The sequence below is a fragment of the Ranitomeya variabilis genome, chromosome 2, assembly GCF_051348905.1.
Source record: "Ranitomeya variabilis isolate aRanVar5 chromosome 2, aRanVar5.hap1, whole genome shotgun sequence".
In the NCBI taxonomy this organism is placed as follows: Eukaryota; Metazoa; Chordata; class Amphibia; order Anura; family Dendrobatidae; genus Ranitomeya; species Ranitomeya variabilis.
In genome coordinates this window covers 485,102,958-485,120,383 of record NC_135233.1, presented here as the reverse complement: position 1 = coordinate 485,120,383, position 17,426 = coordinate 485,102,958, and the positions used below count along the sequence as shown (strand labels likewise).

Genomic DNA, 17,426 nt, shown 5'->3' with positions numbered 1-17,426 from the left:
ACATTTGTGTCTTTCAAATACAATTAAATGGGGGGGCTTTGGTGCTCCCTTGGCATAGCAATTGGCTCAGTGCATTGCATACTGATCACTATGTGACATCTTTATTGACAGCTTTCAAGTGAACTCAGTCAGCAGCTGTGCACTTCAGCATGGACATAATGTCATTGTGGTGTCTCATCACTGGCTCCTGTCTGCAGTATAGTACCGAGCGGCAGCTGCAGACAGGAGCCCGGGATGAGAGCGCGCACTGACACTGTGTGATTGGCATGTGGCTAGGCTCCTGGAGTGTTCATGCTGGGGTGCAGAGCCAATTAGTCACTGTCCATCAAGATATGATAAATTGCTCAGTATGCAAAATGAGTGTCATGTTTAGGACATGGTTAATGTCCTGTTCTCTCAGGGTTAATTTTGTTGGCCTCTCTTTCAATCTGGGAGGGGTATTTACACTCACTCCAGACTAGGATCCGCTGTCAGCTATACTCTCTGTTTTAGTCTGTGTGCTTGACCCCTGCAGTGTGTGCCCGGTTTGCATTGTTTTCCTTGCTCTCCGTGCTTTACTCTGTTTGTTCTTCTGGATTTCTGACCTCTGGCTTCACTTCGGACAATCCCCTGTCTCACCCCTTTGGTACCTCGTGATCTCTTGGCTCCAATCTTAGCCTGTTAGACAACTCTCTTGGGTTTATCCCTTCTCTGCACCCCGGTGTCTGGCTCCGCCCCGACCACCTCCTACTCTGTCACATGATTCAGGTCCTGGTTGTTACCTGGTTAGTTACCCGGCACTTTGCTCAGCTCCCTTGCTGCTGTGTGCAGCGTTTCCCACAGAAGTAATACCCGGGAGTCGTGACAATGAGGTGACATATGGGTAAACAGAACTCTTGGTCATGCCAAAGGTATGCAGAAGTCCCCTATTTGTATAATAAATAAATAAATGGCTTTTATGGCAAGTAAACCATTAAAATCAATACTACAGGTAGGCTTTTTCTAGGATCTACAGGTAAGTCACCTACATACCAGTATAAGAGATTTAACTAGTGTTTTGGGGGTGTTAAACTCCTTTTAAAGACCCAAAAGTGGCAAGACAAGACGGGGTTACACTGCAATAAACATATCGGTAATGTATTTGAACATAAATATTTGCTTGTATGTTGGCCCATGTTTGAATTTACATGGATGACTGGAGAAAAGAAAACAGCTCTGGTAAGTGATTACACGAATCTTGCTCCAGGATGTCTCATTTCTGTAGAATTACAAGAGCTGCTAATGGGGTAATTACATAATAAAAGGTTACATGGCGGGTATACAGATTGTACTGAGAATTTGCTGTATGTTCATCCCAGCATGCATTAAAGGATTTTTCCATAAATAACTTTTTAGTTTTCATGATTATTAAAAAACTTAAATATGGGCTTTTCTGCTTATAGCATTTTGGCATCTAATAGCCATTGCTGCGTTAAAATAATAAAATCAGAAGTTACTAACCCTCTGGCCAATCAGGCTCTCCATGCATGTGTCATGACTGTGACACAGCCGCGACACATGCAGCTGCGGCGTCGGCCAGTAAGCTTTAAGGGGAACCTGCACCAGGTTTTCCCCATAAAACCTACAGTTCCCACCTTTCAACCCCATATGAGAGTATTCTAATGTGCTGCACATTTGACTCCAATTCGCCGTGCAGGGTGCAGCCAAACCAATCAGTGTTGGCCTTATAAACTAGGGTGTCTGTCCTGGTGGGGTGCACTTATATAGTACTGAGGAGCGTTCCTAATCTAAGACTATGTTCACATTAGGTATTTTTTCAGCATTTTTTAATGCAAATGGAGCACCCGCTAGGACCGTGGGGTACTCGGGCCGGTTCCAGCGGTACTTAAAGGGGTGGTCATGGAAGCAGTGACCAGGTCCGTGGCCCTAGGTGTCCAACAAAAATGATGAAGGGAGGTGGGAAATAAAGTCTATGGGGGATAATTTGTGACACCACCTGTGGTGTTCGGTCAGGATGGCCGACGCTGCTTAAAGGGACCGCTGGGGCAGATGGTAATGCAGTGAGGATGGTTCTGCTCCCCACAGGTGGAGCGAGGCCAAAGGGCTGCTAGTTCAGTTTGTAAGGGATGATAGACGATGGGGTGCAGGAAATAATTGAAGGACACATGGATTGCAGTTTCTTTTACCTTTTACTGGTGAATTGCAGGTGCAGTCCGAGGCACAGGTTACAGGTGTAGATGGGGTCCGTGCAGCCTGGGAGTAACTTGGGATCCACCTAGCCAGGTGGGTTCGGAGGCCTTCCTTTTGTGCTTTATTCTCTGTCCCTTGCTGCCTGAAGCCTTACACACATTCCTCACAGTGTCTGTTACTCCTAACCCGTTTGGTTGACAGCATGCGCCTTTCATGGGCACTGTCTTCTCACTGGCTGCCCCAGGCTCCTGACCTGCTGTGGTGTGCCTCCAGGTGTCAGATGGGCCAGGAGACCTGCAATATCCTGCCCACCGGTTCCAGTTGCTGGGCTTTTAGTACCCGTGCAACCACGGACTCCGGTGTCCGGTTTCTTTTGCGCTTAATCCTGGGGAGAGCTCAGTAACAGCTCCACTCCCAGTCTCTCTCCTCACATGCTTCCTCTCCCTTCACTGTCTCACACTGAACTCTTTAGTCTAACCCCACCTGCAGACCAGAACTTATAGGAAAGTTCCCCTGAAACCAGGTTTAGAGCTCCCCTTTGTGGTCTGGAGTCAGGAAGCTGTTGTATGTTTGTGTTAGGCTACTTTCACACTTCCGTCGGTACGGGGCCGTCGCAAACCGTCGGCCCGACAGACAGTGTGCTAAGTTTAGCACAACGTGGACAGCGGATGCAGTCTTATGACGCATCCGCTGCCCAGTGTGATGAGCGGGGAGGAGGGGGCGGAGTTCCGGCCGCGCATGCGCGGTCGGAAAAAGCGGAACCGACAGACAAAAAAACGTTACATTGAACTTTTTTGTGCGTTGCGGCCACCAAAACACAACGCATCCGTCGCACGATGGATGCGACGTGTGGCCATACGTCGCAATGCGTCGCTAATGCAAGTCTATTGAGAAAAAACACATTCTGTGGGCAACTTTGCAGGATGCGTTTTTTCTCCAAAACGATGCATTGCAACGCACGTCACACAACGCAAATGTGAAAGTAGCCTTACCTGTGGATCCCTCCTTACTTCCAGGCATGACATCACCCCCCTGTGAGGAAGACAATGCCATTGTGGCAGCTGGACTCCTGGGCGCCACACAAACTTTCTGCTGCATTTTACAATACAATCGCAAGTATCAGGTTTTGCAGCATTTTTTGTGCCAAAACCTGATTAAACAAAATCAGTTTTTTTTTTCGTGCTAAACTCTTTATCAACATGCATAAGAGACAAATGTAGCAAGGCAAAAATGCAGGACAAAAACACGCACAAAAAAACACAGCAAAAGCCACAAGAAAAAACAAGCAAACCGTGCCTTTCTTCTGCAGCTTCTTTCCTGCCAAGAGAGCAGGTTTTGCTGCAGAAAAAAATGCCTAGTATGAACATAGCCTAATAGCACGGGCATCACTAATAGGCCGGCCTCACACTAGCGAGTTTTACGGACGTAAGAGCGCAGAAATTACGTCCGTAAAACTCGCAAAATAAACGGCACAATTATTCTCAATGGGGCTGCTCCTATTAGCCGTATATTACGGTTCAGTATTATACGGCTTTCTACGGCCGTACAAAATCGCAGCATGCTGCGTTTGTCAGCGTATTGCGCAAAAAAATCGCTAATGAAAGTTTATGGGGGCGAGAAAAATACGGATTCCACACGGACCTGCAGTGTGACTTGCGAGAAATATGCAGCGGTGTTAGTGAAAAGTCGGTAATTCAATTGCCGGCTTTTCATTTCTCCTGCACAAACCCGACAGGATATGAGACATGGTTTACATACAGTAAACCATCTCATATCCCCTTTTTTTTGCATATTCCACACTACTAATGTTAGTAGTGTGTATGTGCAAAATTTCAGCGCTGTAGCTGCTGAAATAAAGGGTTAAATGGCGGAAAAAATTGGCGTGGGCTCCCGCGCAATTTTCTCTGCCAGAATGGTAAAGCCAGTGACTGAGGGCAGATATTAATAGCCAGGAGAGGGTCCATGGTTATTGGCCCCCCCGTGGCTAAAAACATCTGCCCCCAGCCACCCCAGAAAAGGCACATCTGGAAGATGCGCCAATTCTGGCACTTGGCCACTCTCTTCCCACTCCCTGTAGCGGTGGGATATGGGGTAATGAAGGGTTAATGCCACCTTGCTATTGGAAGGTGACATTAAGCCAGATTAATAATGGAGAGGCGTCAATTATGTCACCTATCCATTATTAATCCAATTGTTGGAAAGGGTTAAAAAACACACACACACATGATTTAAAAGTAGTTTAATAATATAAACACAGCGGTTGTTGTAATAATTTATTGTTCTCTCAATCCATCAGGAACACCCTCGCTTGGCAAAATAATAAACGCACAAGATACATACCTTCTGTTGAACTGTCACGTCCCACGAGGTAATCCATCTGAAGGGGTTAACTAATATTACAGGCACGAGCTGCGATAAACCACTCGCTCGTACCTGTAATCCCCGGGTGCTGAAAGGAAAGCAGGATCTGTACTTACATTGAGTCGCGGTGAGGCGCCCTCTGGTGGATGTTCTCATGAACTGCAGCCTGGGAACTTTTTCCCACGCTCCAGGTCATATGAGGACATCCACCAGGGGGCGCATCACCGCGACTGAAGGAAATGTAGGTCAATGACCTACATTTCATTCATTCGCCGGGGAATTACAAGCACGAGCACCGCTGCATTTAGCAGGGCTCCTGCCTGTAATATTAGTTAACCCCTTCAGATGGATTACTTCGTGGGACGAGACAGTTCACCAGAAGGTATGTATCTTGTGTGTTTATTGTTTTGCCAAGCGAGGGTGTTCCTGATGGATTGAGAGAACAATAAATTATTACAACAACCGCTGTGTTTATTTCATTAAACTACTTTTAAATCATGTGTGTGTGTGTTTTTTAACCCTTTCCAACAATTGGATTAATAATGGATAGGTGTCATAATTGACGCCTCTCCATTATTAATCTGGCTTAATGTCACCTTCCAATAGCAAGGTGGCATTAACCCTTCATTACCCCATATCCCACCGCTACAGGGAGTGGGAAGAGAGTGGCCAAGTGCCAGAATAGACGCATCTTCCAGATGTGCCTTTTCTGGGGTGGCTGGGGGCAGATGTTTTTAGCCACGGGGGGGCCAATAACCATGGACCCTCTCCTGGCTATTAATATCTGCCCTCAGTCACTGGCTTTACCACTCTGGCGGAGAAAATTGCGCGGGAGCCCACGCCAATTTTTTCCGCAATTTAACCCTTTATTTCAGCAGCTACAGCGCTGAAATTTTGCATACACACACTACTAACATTAGTAGTGTGGAATATGCAAAAAAAAGGGGGATATGACATGGTTTACTGTATGTAAACCATGTCTCATATCCTGTCGGGTTTGTGCAGGAGAAATGAAAAGCCGGCAATTGAATTACCGACTGTTCACAGATATCGCGCTGAATGAAATCTAAATACAGAATATATATATATGTGTCTCAATGACATATATATATACTGTATATATGTTTTCCCGAACATTTGAGCACATAAATCCATTAGATGTCGGTTTTGCAAGCCTGCGCGAAAATCTCGCAGTACGGATGCCATACGGATTACATACGGAGGATGCCATGCGCAAAATACGCTGACACACCCTGACTACGGATCAATATTTTGGGAACATTTCTCCGTATTACGGCCGTAGTACGGACGTATAATACGTGGCGTATTGTCTTACACCAAGTGTGACGCCGGCCATAGGCTGTAAACCAGACACTGTGCATAAGGCTACTTTCACACTAGCGTCGTGCACTGCACGTCGCTATGCGTCGTTTTGTAGAAAAAACGCATCCTGCAAAAGTGTTTGCAGGATGCGTTTTTTCTCCATTGACTTGCATTAGCGACGCAGTGCGACGCATTGCCACACGTCGCAACCGTCGTGCGACGGTTGCGTCGTGTTGCGTCGGACCGTCACCACCAAAAAACGTTGCTTGTAACGTTTTTTGGTGCGTCGTGTCCGCCATTTCCGACCGCGCATGCTCGGCTGGAACTCCGCCAACTCCTCCCCGCACCTCACAATGGGGCAGCGCTTTCCGTTGTGTGGCGCTTGCACAGTATGCGTCGGTGCGCCGCAACCTCGCATTGCGACGTGCAGTGCACGACACTAATGTGAAAGTAGCCTTACCGGTGTGTTACCAACAACTCACTCATACAAGTCTTTTTTTATGTGCAATTTTAACCTTACTGACATCAGACGTAACAGTATGCCGATGTCATTATCCCCCACTTTGTTGTGGGCTCCGGCGGTGAGCTCACATCTTTTCCGACATGTTAGCTGTTTTGAACCACTAGTTAATAGCGATCCACCGTGGCTATTAACTAGTTAAATGCTGCTGTCAAAATTTTAGGATATGTGCACACGTTGAGGAATGGGGTGCAGAATTTTCTGCACAAAATCCGCAGGTGCAGATTTGCCGTGGATTTTGTGCATTTTTTATGTGGAATTGATGCGGATTTTCTGTGGTTTTTACCCCTGCGGATTTCTATAATGGAAGGGTGCAGAAATGCTGCGGATCCGCACAAAAGAAGTGACATGCACTTCTTTTAAATCGGCAGCGTTTCCGGGCGGATTTTTCCGCACAGCTTTTTTTTTCACATTGATTTACATTGTACATACCCTGATGATAAGCCCGCACAGCCCAACACGTGTTTCGCTTCAGCTTTCCCTCCTTTATTTACAGTGCAATGTGATTTATTTGGTGCACCTTAGAGGTAGTTTATTATTTATTATTTATTTAGACTTTTCTGGGTAAATTTGACTTTTTTGTCACTGTATTTATTTATTGAGTACTTATTTATAATATTAATTCTGCCACATGCACTATGTTCACTTTATCTAATACTCTTCCATATGGAATATACTATGAAATGTGAACAGTGCAATATAAGCAAAATTACCTCAATTTTTTTGATAATTTATCGTGAGATTTCCATGCCCGTTACATTATCTGATTTCCTTAAGAAACTAATTATTCCAAATTTACTGACATGCCCTTGTATGATAACCTGCATTCTACTGCCACCTGGTGGTCCTTTCCTGAATTTTAAACTGTTACTATTGTGTTTATAATAAAATGTATATTTTAATCTGTTCGTCAGCTTGACAACCAGAGACCTCCCTGATACCCCTATGGTTGTCAGTGACAGATTGCTATGAGTGCCACTCAGTGGTCGGCACTCATAGCAACTCAGCAATTTAGCCACATAGAGGCAATCTGAGCATATGTAGCAGAGACGATCAAGTTATGGCAGCTTCTAGCCTCCCATGGAGGCTATTGAAGCATTCCAAAAGTTAAAAAAAGTGTTTAAAAATATAAAAAAAAATGTTTAAATCACCCCCCTTTTGCCCCATTCAAAATAAAACAATATATATAGAAAATCAAACCTACACATATTTGGTATCGCCGTAGTCAGAATCACCCGATCTATCAATAGAAAAAGGGATTAAACTGATCGCTAAACGGCGTAGCGGTAAAAAAAGTAAAAACGCTAGAATTACGTTTTTTGTCACCACGACATTGAATTAAAAAGCAATAATGGGCGATAACAAGATCGTATCTGCACCAAAATGCTATCATTAAAAACGTCAGCTCAGCAAACAAAAGAAATAATCCCTCACCTGACCCCAGATCACGAAAAATGGAGACGCTACGGGTATCGTAAAATTGCGCAATTTTTATTTATTTTTTTTTGCAAAGTTTGGAATTTTTTGTCACCACTTAGATAAAAAATAACCAGTTTTAGCATTTAGTGAACCAAACAAAAAGCAAGTGTGGGATTGCATGCACTTTTTTTGCAATTTCACCGCACTTGGAATTTTTTTACCGTTTTCTAGTACACGATATGGTAAAAGCAATGGTGTTGTTCAAAAGTACAACTTGTCCTGCAAGAAATAAGCCCTCACATGGCCATATTGACGGAAAAATAAAAAAGTTATGGCTCTGGGAAGGAGGGGAGCGAAAAATTAAAACGCAAAGCAGAATAAAAGCTTCGGTCAAGAAGAGGTTAATACTAAGCAGTAATGAGTTGGAAGGTTGTGATTGATTATTTCATCAGTATCTTGCTTACATGCTTGCATCCTGATAGAACCTTAGTTCTGTAAGGCTACTTTCACACTAGCGTCGTACGACGCACGACGAATTGCAACGTACCAACGCAAGCAGTGAAAGCGCCGCACAACGGGGGCAGCAGATGCAGTTTTTCAAAGCATCCGCTGCCCCATTGTGAGGTGCGGGGGGGGTGGAGTTCCGGCCGCGCATGCGCGGTCGGAAAAGACGGTTACGACGCACATGTAACGTTTTTTGGTGGTGACGGACCGACGCAACACGGTTGCGACGACACGTACGACGGTTGCGACGTGTGGCAATGCGTCGCACTGCGTCGCTAATGCAAGTCTATGGAGAAAAAACGCATCCTGCAAGCACTTTTCCAGGATGCGTTTTTTCTACAAAACGACGCATAGCGACGTGCAGTGCACGACCCTAGTGTGAAAGTAGCCTTACCTGATCAGCTAGCTACTGTTGTCCTTTCTTTGCTTTGTTAATTCTTGAAATCTCAGATCAGTAAAGTGTACCTGTCCCTTTAAAGACAGCAACACTTCCTGCAGGGCCAGGGTAGAAAAGCCCTTATCAGAGACCGGGTTTACTCACTTTATCTACAGCAGCCCAGCAGGAAACAAGGTAAATGAGTAATCTGTGGTTTATCCAGGGAGTTCTGCACATGATGAACATTGCAACTGTAGAAGATTATGTTATCGGGATTGCTATGAATCTTTTGATATGTGATAGGACAGTTTCTGTTGTGTGTGTATATATATATATATATATATATATATATATATATATATATATATATGTATATATATGTATATATGTGTTGTTGGGGCATATTTACTATTTATTCACCTTTTAAACACCCAAGACCTAAACTAAATCAATTGTATCAGACACTTTTTTTTTTTTTTTTTCCCCATAAACTTTTGTCATATGAAAAGTTACATCTGCATTGATTTACTCTATCGGATGTAATCTCAGGCAGGTCTCAGAGATAATGTTGAGCTATGAAACACTGGCGAATTCTAAACTAAATATTTAATAAGAAAAAATACTGTGAGATATATATATATATATATATATATATATATATATATATATATATATATATATATATATATATTTTTTGTTCCAATTAATACAATGAGTTCAGTAGGAAATGTTACCTTGGGGGAGGGGAGCGGGTGGTCCAGGAGCCTAAGGCTATGTTCACACTTTGCGGTTTTTGCTGTGGATCCGCTGCGGATCCGCAGCAGTTTTCCATGCAGGGTACAGTACAATGTTACCCTATGGAAAACAAAAAACGCTGTGCCCACATTGCAGAAAATCCCTTTAAAAACCGCGCGGAATTGCTGCGGAAAAAAAAAAAGGAGCATGTCACTTCTTTCTGCGGATTCCGCAGCGGTTTTCAACATGCACCAATAGGAAAGTGCTGTTGAAAACCCGCAGGAAAATCCGCCGGAAAGTGTGAACAAGCCCTTAGAGGTTGTGGCACACACTAAGTAACGTGTCAGGCTGCACAGGTGTGTGCAAATACAAGTCATTGCTTGTATAGCTTTTATTTCCACACCAGACCAGCATGTAATGTATAACTGCACGCTTTCATGGTGATTTGGCAGATACTGGGTAGTAGAAGGATATCTGGAACGTGATTAAGAGGACAAGAAAAAGCGACGTGTTCAACGCAGACACAAAATATTTTTTGTAAAGGGAACCTGTTCTAAGGTTTCAAAGAGGTTGTACACTTTCAGGAAAATGAATCCCCCAGTGCTTGCACTGTGCGCTGCGGGGATTCGCCAATTTGTGACCTGGGACCATGTATCTGTTTAATTCTCTTTTTCCATTAGGTCTATGACATCATGTGATTAAAAACTGACCAGCTGAATCCTTCTAAGCTCTATGTAGAAACAGGAAGTCTCTTTTCCCTGTATGAGTCATCATTGCGAAAGTCCCTGGCAGGGGGAGGAGTGGAGCAGCTGGGTCAGGAGGTGAAGAGGGGGATGATAAATGCAGGGAAAAAGACTTTGTTTCTACATAGAGGAAGAGGACTAGAACTCTAGTGCCACCTATTAGAAGTAGCAATCCTAACAGTCAATGTCGACCCTTTAACGAGCCTTGTCACATGACTTAGGATAAGAGCCAAACCAGGTCTCAATTTGCAGACACTGTGTTTCGGGGTACTGCCCCTCATCAGTGCAAAGTGGAGATCTGGTTTGGCTGATTGAGAGGCGTCTGACCGGGATCCAAGAACAAGAAGTATTGTTTCTCCTTGCGGAGAGACATGTTAAGCATGTCGAGGTGAGGAGTCTTAAAGCCGCAATGCTCCTCTGGGAAATATGCAAATTGTCTCTTCAGAGAGGAAGAGGACTAGAACTCCTTCTCCTTCTAGTCCTCTTCCTCTCTGAAGAGACAATTTGCATATTTCCCAGAGGAGCATTGCGGCTTTAAGTCTCCTCACCTTGACATGCTTATCATGTCACTCTCTGCAAGGAGATACGGTACTTCTTGGATCCCCGTTTCTGCATAGAGAAGACTAAACTAGGTAGAAAGGCAAAATGAGCAATTGTAAGTACACAGTGCTATATAAAATGATAACTGAATATATTAAGAAGATAAAAACTTTGGGAGACCTCCTTTAAGCATCACTCATGAATGTTCTGCCCACCCCATGGAATTTTTATCACCGGAAAATGCTTATAATTCCATTAATCAGTCCAAATTAAATAGAGAACACCCTTCAGACCCACTAAACAAATACCAACCACACGCATGCAGAGGCATCAGTTACTGTATACTATAATAAGGGAGGGCACTATATGAAAAAAAGGACACTAATGCAGTTAAATATTAAGGCTATGTGCACACGTATTCTTGAGGTCTGCAGATTTTTCCGCAGTGGATTTGAGAAATCCGCAGATAAAAGGCACTGTGTTTTACCTGCGGATTCCTATAGAGGAGCAGGTGTAAACCGCTGCGTTATCAGCACAAAGAATTGACATGCTGCGGAATGAAAACCGCATCGTTTCCATGCGTTTTTTTCTGCAGCATGGGCACAGCGGTTTCTGTTTTCCATAGGTTTTACATGGTACTGTAAACTCATGGAAAACTGCCGCGGATCCGCAGCTGCGGATCTGTAACGTGTGCACATAGTCTAAGGGGGACCGCTGTATGAAATAAAAGGTAATGCTATAGATACTACTGGAGAATGTTGTATATTAAGGACCATGCTCAGAGCCAGACATACCATTGGGGCAACAGGTGTCCAAGGCTTAAAGGGAATCTGTCACCACTTTCTCAGTCGCCCATGACAGCACACCAGAGAGAGGGGATCCGCCCTTCAGGGACAGGAAACCTACAGGATAAAAGGGCGGTACCTCTCCCCTGCATCAGTTTTGGTTTCCTGTCCCTGACGGGGAACCTTCTGGACGGTACCTGAGAAGCTGGAACCGTGAAGAAGCCTGGAATCCGGAGCCGGCCAGTCCGAGTCCTGGCAGCGGGGAGGCCCCTGCCACGGCTGGTGCGGTGTCCGAAGCCGCCACGGCTGCGACCGACGGGCCGTCAGCGTGAGCGGGAGGAAGTGTAGCCGCCACTCCGGATAGGAGGCTGGGGCTCCCGACACTCTGCCACACTCAGGACGCCGGCGTTTCCAAAATGCCGCCGCACCGGAGGTAGTATGTGGCTTCCGGTTCGGGGGCAGCGCTGTAACTAAGGTGTACCAAGATGGCACTGCCCCGGAACTGGATTGCTTCATTTCCGGGTCCCTGACGGCGCGCGCATGCGCAGTAGCATGTCAGAGAAAAAAAAAAAAAAAAAAGGACGCTTCCTCCTTCACGCAGCCACAGAGGAGGGGCTATTAAGAAGCGCTCTGTTTAAAAGATGGTGCGCATAGGAAACTCCTTGCTGCATGCCGTCCCAAGCTAATAGAGCCATGGAAGACAGCGACCAGCAGCTCCAGCCGCCGCCGCCACCGCAGCAGCAGCAGCGCCACCACCAACGACCGAAACCGGACGCACAGAAGAAGCGAACCTCTGCGGGCACCCGGAGTTCTCGGTCTGGTAGCCATTCCACACAACGTAGCAAGAGTTCCAGTGTGGTGAATCAGCTACCATCTACGGATCTCTCACTTCAAGATCCTACCCCTCCTCCAGAACCGGTACCTGTGGCTGCGTCTGATTGGTGAGTGATCTTCGTGAAAGCTCATTTGTTTGTAACTGGGGTCCCTCTTCTCCTTTATCCTAGGCAAGGAAGAGAACGGCAAAAACAAAGCACAGAACCTGCCCATTATGCGATATAGAATTACCGCAATCTTGGGATAAAAAGTTATGTGATTCGTGTATTGGTCAAGTCCTCTGCGAGGAGACACCAAACTTTGCCTCTGAGTTACGCTCCGTAATCAAAACAGAGGTAGAGTCTGTTTTTAAAACCCTTAAAGGAGGAAAGAAAGTCAGTAAAGAAAAACCTAATCCCTATAGGAACTCCGATTCCTCCAGCTCTGATGTCGTAAACTCAGATACACAGGACTCCTCCTTCTCTTCTTCAGATGACGAAAGGGGAGGTCGTCATTGTTTTCCCTTAGACGAGGTTGACGGCCTTGTTAAAGCAGTGAGGTCGACAATGGGTGTATTGGACCCTCGTCCTGACAAAACCGTTCAGGATGTCATGTTCGGAGGACTATGCCAAAAAAAGCGAAAAGTTTTTCCCCTAAATGAAAATATACAAACCTTAATCAAAAGAGAGTGGGAAAAACCAGAGAGGAAAAATGCATCAGTTCCCTCTATTAAAAGAAAATATCCATTTGAAGAGGAATCCTCCTCTTCATGGGATAAGGCTCCCAAACTCGACGTGGCGGTAGCTAAAGCCTCAAAAAGATACGCGTTACCATTTGAAGATATGGGAACCCTAAAGGATCCTCTTGACAAGAGAGCCGACACCTTTCTCAAAGGTGCCTGGGAGTCGGCGGGGGGATGCCTGAGACCGGCCATAGCAGCGGCTTGCACGTCACGCTCCCTTATGATCTGGATTGACAACTTAGAGAAACAACTGAGGGATGGGGTACCCAGAAATAAGGTGTTAGACTCTATTCCCATGATTAGAGGTGCCGCGGCATTTCTAGCCGATTCGTCTGCCGATTCGATTAAATTAACGTCTAAATCTGCAGCCCTCTCGAATGCCGCACGCAGAACCCTGTGGCTCAAAAGCTGGCCAGGAGATTTACAAACTAAACACAAACTGTGTTCTATTCCGTGTGAAGGCAAGTTTCTCTTTGGAGAGACTCTAGACAACATCCTGCAAAAAGCAGGCGATAAAAAGAAAGGGTTCCCCATCCTACCTCAAACGTTCAATAAACGGCCCTTTCGGAGTAGGAAATTCTTTAGAAGAAGACCGCCAAGAGAACAAAACCGCTGGGAAGATGGGAAAAGAAGAGAAAGAGGTTTCCTCTTCGGTAGTTCCCCACGAGATAAGAAACCCCCCCCTAAGTGACATCTCCCCCAGGGTGGGAGGGAGGTTGTCTCAATTCCTCCCGGCCTGGGAAAAAATCACTACCAGCCCCTGGATACTAAATCTAATACACGCGGGTCTTCAAATAGAATTTTTTTCCCTACCCCCCCGACATTATGTAGTAACTTCACCGAGGTCTTCTCCCCAACAACAAGAAGCTCTAGAACTCGAAATCCTAAAATTATTGGACAAAAATGTCATTCTGGAAGTTCCCCCTCTGGAGAGGAAGAAAGGTTTCTACTCCCCATTATTTCTGGTTCCCAAACCAGACGGGTCTTTCCGGACCATAATAAACTTACGGAAACTAAACACTTACGTAAAAAACAAACGATTCAAAATGGAATCAATAAAGTCGACAATAAAAAAACCTGTTTCCGAACTGTTTCATGGTAGTTCTAGATCTCAGCGACGCGTATTATCACGTCCCCATCCACAAGAATTCTCAAAAATTCCTCAGACTGGCAGTGGTCATGAAAGGGCAGATAAGGGAATACCAATACAGAGCCCTTCCCTTTGGCATATCAATCGCACCTCGCATCTTCACCAAATTGGTAGCAGAGATGATGGCACATCTAAGGGAAGAGGACATCTTAATCGTTCCATATTTGGACGACTTTTTGATTGTCAGCAGCTCGGCCCAACTCTGCAGTCAGCATTGCCAAAGAGTGATAGACATTTTGGGAAAACTAGGCTGGTTGGTGAACCTTCAAAAATCAAAACTGGAACCAACCAGGGTTCAGGAATTTTTGGGTCTTACTTTGGACTCAAGTTCCCAAGAATGTCGCCTCCCAGTTCAGAAAAGACAAAAGATATTACATCTAGTGTCGGAAGCTTGCTCAAAACCATCCATGTCTCTGAGGAAGGCGATGTCGTTACTAGGGTCCCTCTCTGCTTGCCTTCCAGCAGTTCAGTGGGCGCAGCTCCACACGAGACCCCTCCAGTGGGACATTTTAAAAAACCAGAGTTTACTGAGAGGTCGGTTAGAGGGTCGCATGACTCTAAGTTCGCCTGTTATTCATTCCCTAAACTGGTGGTTAAATCCCACCAATCTATCAAAAGGGATTCCATGGGTAATAGAAAACCCTCAGATAGTAACAACAGACGCAAGTCCCACAGGGTGGGGGGCTCACCTGAACAACAAAGTCGCTCAGGGGGTATGGTCAAGTCAGGAACTCGAGACTTCCTCAAACCAAAAAGAGCTGAGAGCGGTGAATCATGCACTACGTTTTTTCCTAAGAGAATTACAAGGGCATCACGTCCGAATTTTTTCAGACAACAAAGTAGTTGTAGCTTACTTGAATCACCAGGGGGGTACCAGGTCTCAAACACTAATGGAAACTACCTCCGAAATTCTCAGCCTAGTGCAGAACAGTTTTCTATCCATATCAGCCCTACACATAAAAGGGGTAGAGAACCAGGAAGCGGACTTTCTAAGTCGTACCCAACTAAAACAAGGGGAATGGTCCTTGAATCAGGGAATCTTCAAAAAAATCACAGACTTATGGGGCATCCCTGTAATAGACCTCTTTGCAAACAGGCACAACAAGAAGGTGAAAACCTTTTGCTCCTTAGATCCCAGAGGGAATCCTCGGGCAGTAGACGCATTTACGATTCCCTGGACACACACTCTTGCATACGCATTTCCTCCCATCCTCCTCATCCCAGCAGTTCTGCGAAAAATCAGGCAGGACAAATCCAGACTTATCCTAATAGCCCCCTTCTGGCCCAAAAGGGCCTGGTTCTCCTGGCTGAGGATGCTATCGATCACAGATCCCTGGGTCCTTCCGGATCTTCCGGACCTTCTGTCTCAGGGACCGGTGTTCCACCCCCCAGTCAGAGAATCTCCACTTAACAGCGTGGAATTTGAGAGGTCACTATTGAGGGATAGAGGTTTTTCTAACAAACTAGTTTCTACACTAATGAAAAGTAGAAAACCAGTGACCACAAAAATATATGGTAAAACTTGGCAAAAATTTTTATCCTCCTCCGGGGTCAGGTTACAAGACGGGGTTCCAGTGACTGAAATATTAGAATTTCTACAAAAGGGGTTAGACCTGGGCCTTTCAATAAGTACCTTAAAAGTACAAATATCAGCTCTAGGAGCACTTTACTGTGAAAACATAGCAGCAAACCCTTGGGTGATGCGGTTTATCAGAGCAGCCGCAAGGTCTAAACCTGTAACAGTAAAAAAAATTACCAACTTGGGACTTGAACCTGGTCTTGTCAGCCCTGACAGAACCCCCGTTTGAACCTGTAGAGTCAATACCTCTTAGGATTCTATCACTTAAAACTGCCCTCCTAATAGCCCTGACATCGGCCCGCAGAATAAGTGATCTCCAAGCCCTGTCCGCAAACCCTCCCTTTACACAAATCCTGGATGATAAGGTTGTACTAAAAACAGACCCTGCCTATCTACCCAAAGTAGCATCCATATTTCACAGGTCCCAGGAAATAATCCTTCCTTCCTTCCTTCTGTCCAGACCCTAAAAATAGGAAAGAAGAAAAATTCCACACACTAGATGTGAGAAGGTGTCTAATCCAATATATTAAATCCACCCAACAGTGTAGGAAGGAAGGGTCTCTTTTTATCTGTTTCCAGGGGCCTAGGAAAGGACTCAAAGCTTCTAAGAGCACTATAGCACGATGGGTAACAGACGCAATAGCCTTGGCCTACTCATCCACCGGGAACGCCGTCCCACAAGGACTGAAGGCCCACTCTACAAGGGCTATGGCGACCTCCTGGGCCGAAAGGTCAGAGGTACCATTAGACCAAATCTGTAAGGCGGCCACCTGGTCTTCACCTTCAACCTTTTTCAGACACTATCGCCTAGACCTAGCCTCCTCGTCTGACCTAACCTTCGGAAGAAGGGTTCTACAGGCTGTGGTCCCTCCCTAACCAATATATCTCTGCAATTCTCTCTGGTGTGCTGTCATGGGCGACTGAGAAAGTCATAGTTACTCACCGATAACGGTGTTTCTCAGAGCCCATGACAGCACCTACTTATTCCCCCCCTCATCACGTGTGCGGTGAGCACATTATTTTGTGTGAAGTGCCTTTTTATATAGACACGGTGTTTACCTGTTAAGCAATATGATAAATTGTACTTTTTCTGTTGTTGTAACTAACCTGGAGGACCTCCGATGCTCTGTAAACAAAACTGATGCAGGGGAGAGGTACCGCCCTTTTATCCTGTAGGTTTCCTGTCCCTGAAGGGCGGATCCCCTCTCTCTGGTGTGCTGTCATGGGCTCTGAGAAACACCGTTATCGGTGAGTAACTATGACTTTCACTTTCATGGCATAGCAGCTAAAAATATCACCTTATTAAGCGTTTGCTATGCATTCCCTACATCATTATAGAACCCCTTGACTCCCCTTGTATACTCACAAAAATGTTTTTTAATGTTCTGCGCTGTATGGTAATTCTTCAGTCCGGTCCGATGGGCGTTGTCGGGTCTCAACATCATGCCCATCAGCTGTTGGTCACCGTCCTACTTCATAGGTAACGCCTCTTGTCCCATGCGACAACTCACGCCTTCTCAGAAATATTGCCTTGTGTGCCTGCGCAATACGCTTTGCCCAACTGCACACAAAGCCGAAAAACAGAAGTGTGTATGTGCTGGCAAACGTAGTTCCGGTACATGAGCTCATGTAACTCGTGTATCGATATATTTGCCCGCGGTTGGGCA

At 45.4% G+C, this 17,426-nt stretch overlaps 1 protein-coding gene across 1 annotated transcript in view; it reads left to right on the top strand.

Annotated features, from left to right (window-relative positions):
• Positions 1–8,757: 8,757 nt before the first annotated feature.
• The window catches only part of LOC143806875 (dispanin subfamily A member 2b-like), a 44,593-nt gene continuing 35,924 nt past the window's right edge, over positions 8,758–17,426 (top strand). The window contains exon 1 of the mRNA XM_077287856.1: positions 8,758–8,867. The gene's annotated coding sequence lies outside the window, so the exon portion shown is untranslated. The remainder of the gene's footprint in view (positions 8,868–17,426) is intronic.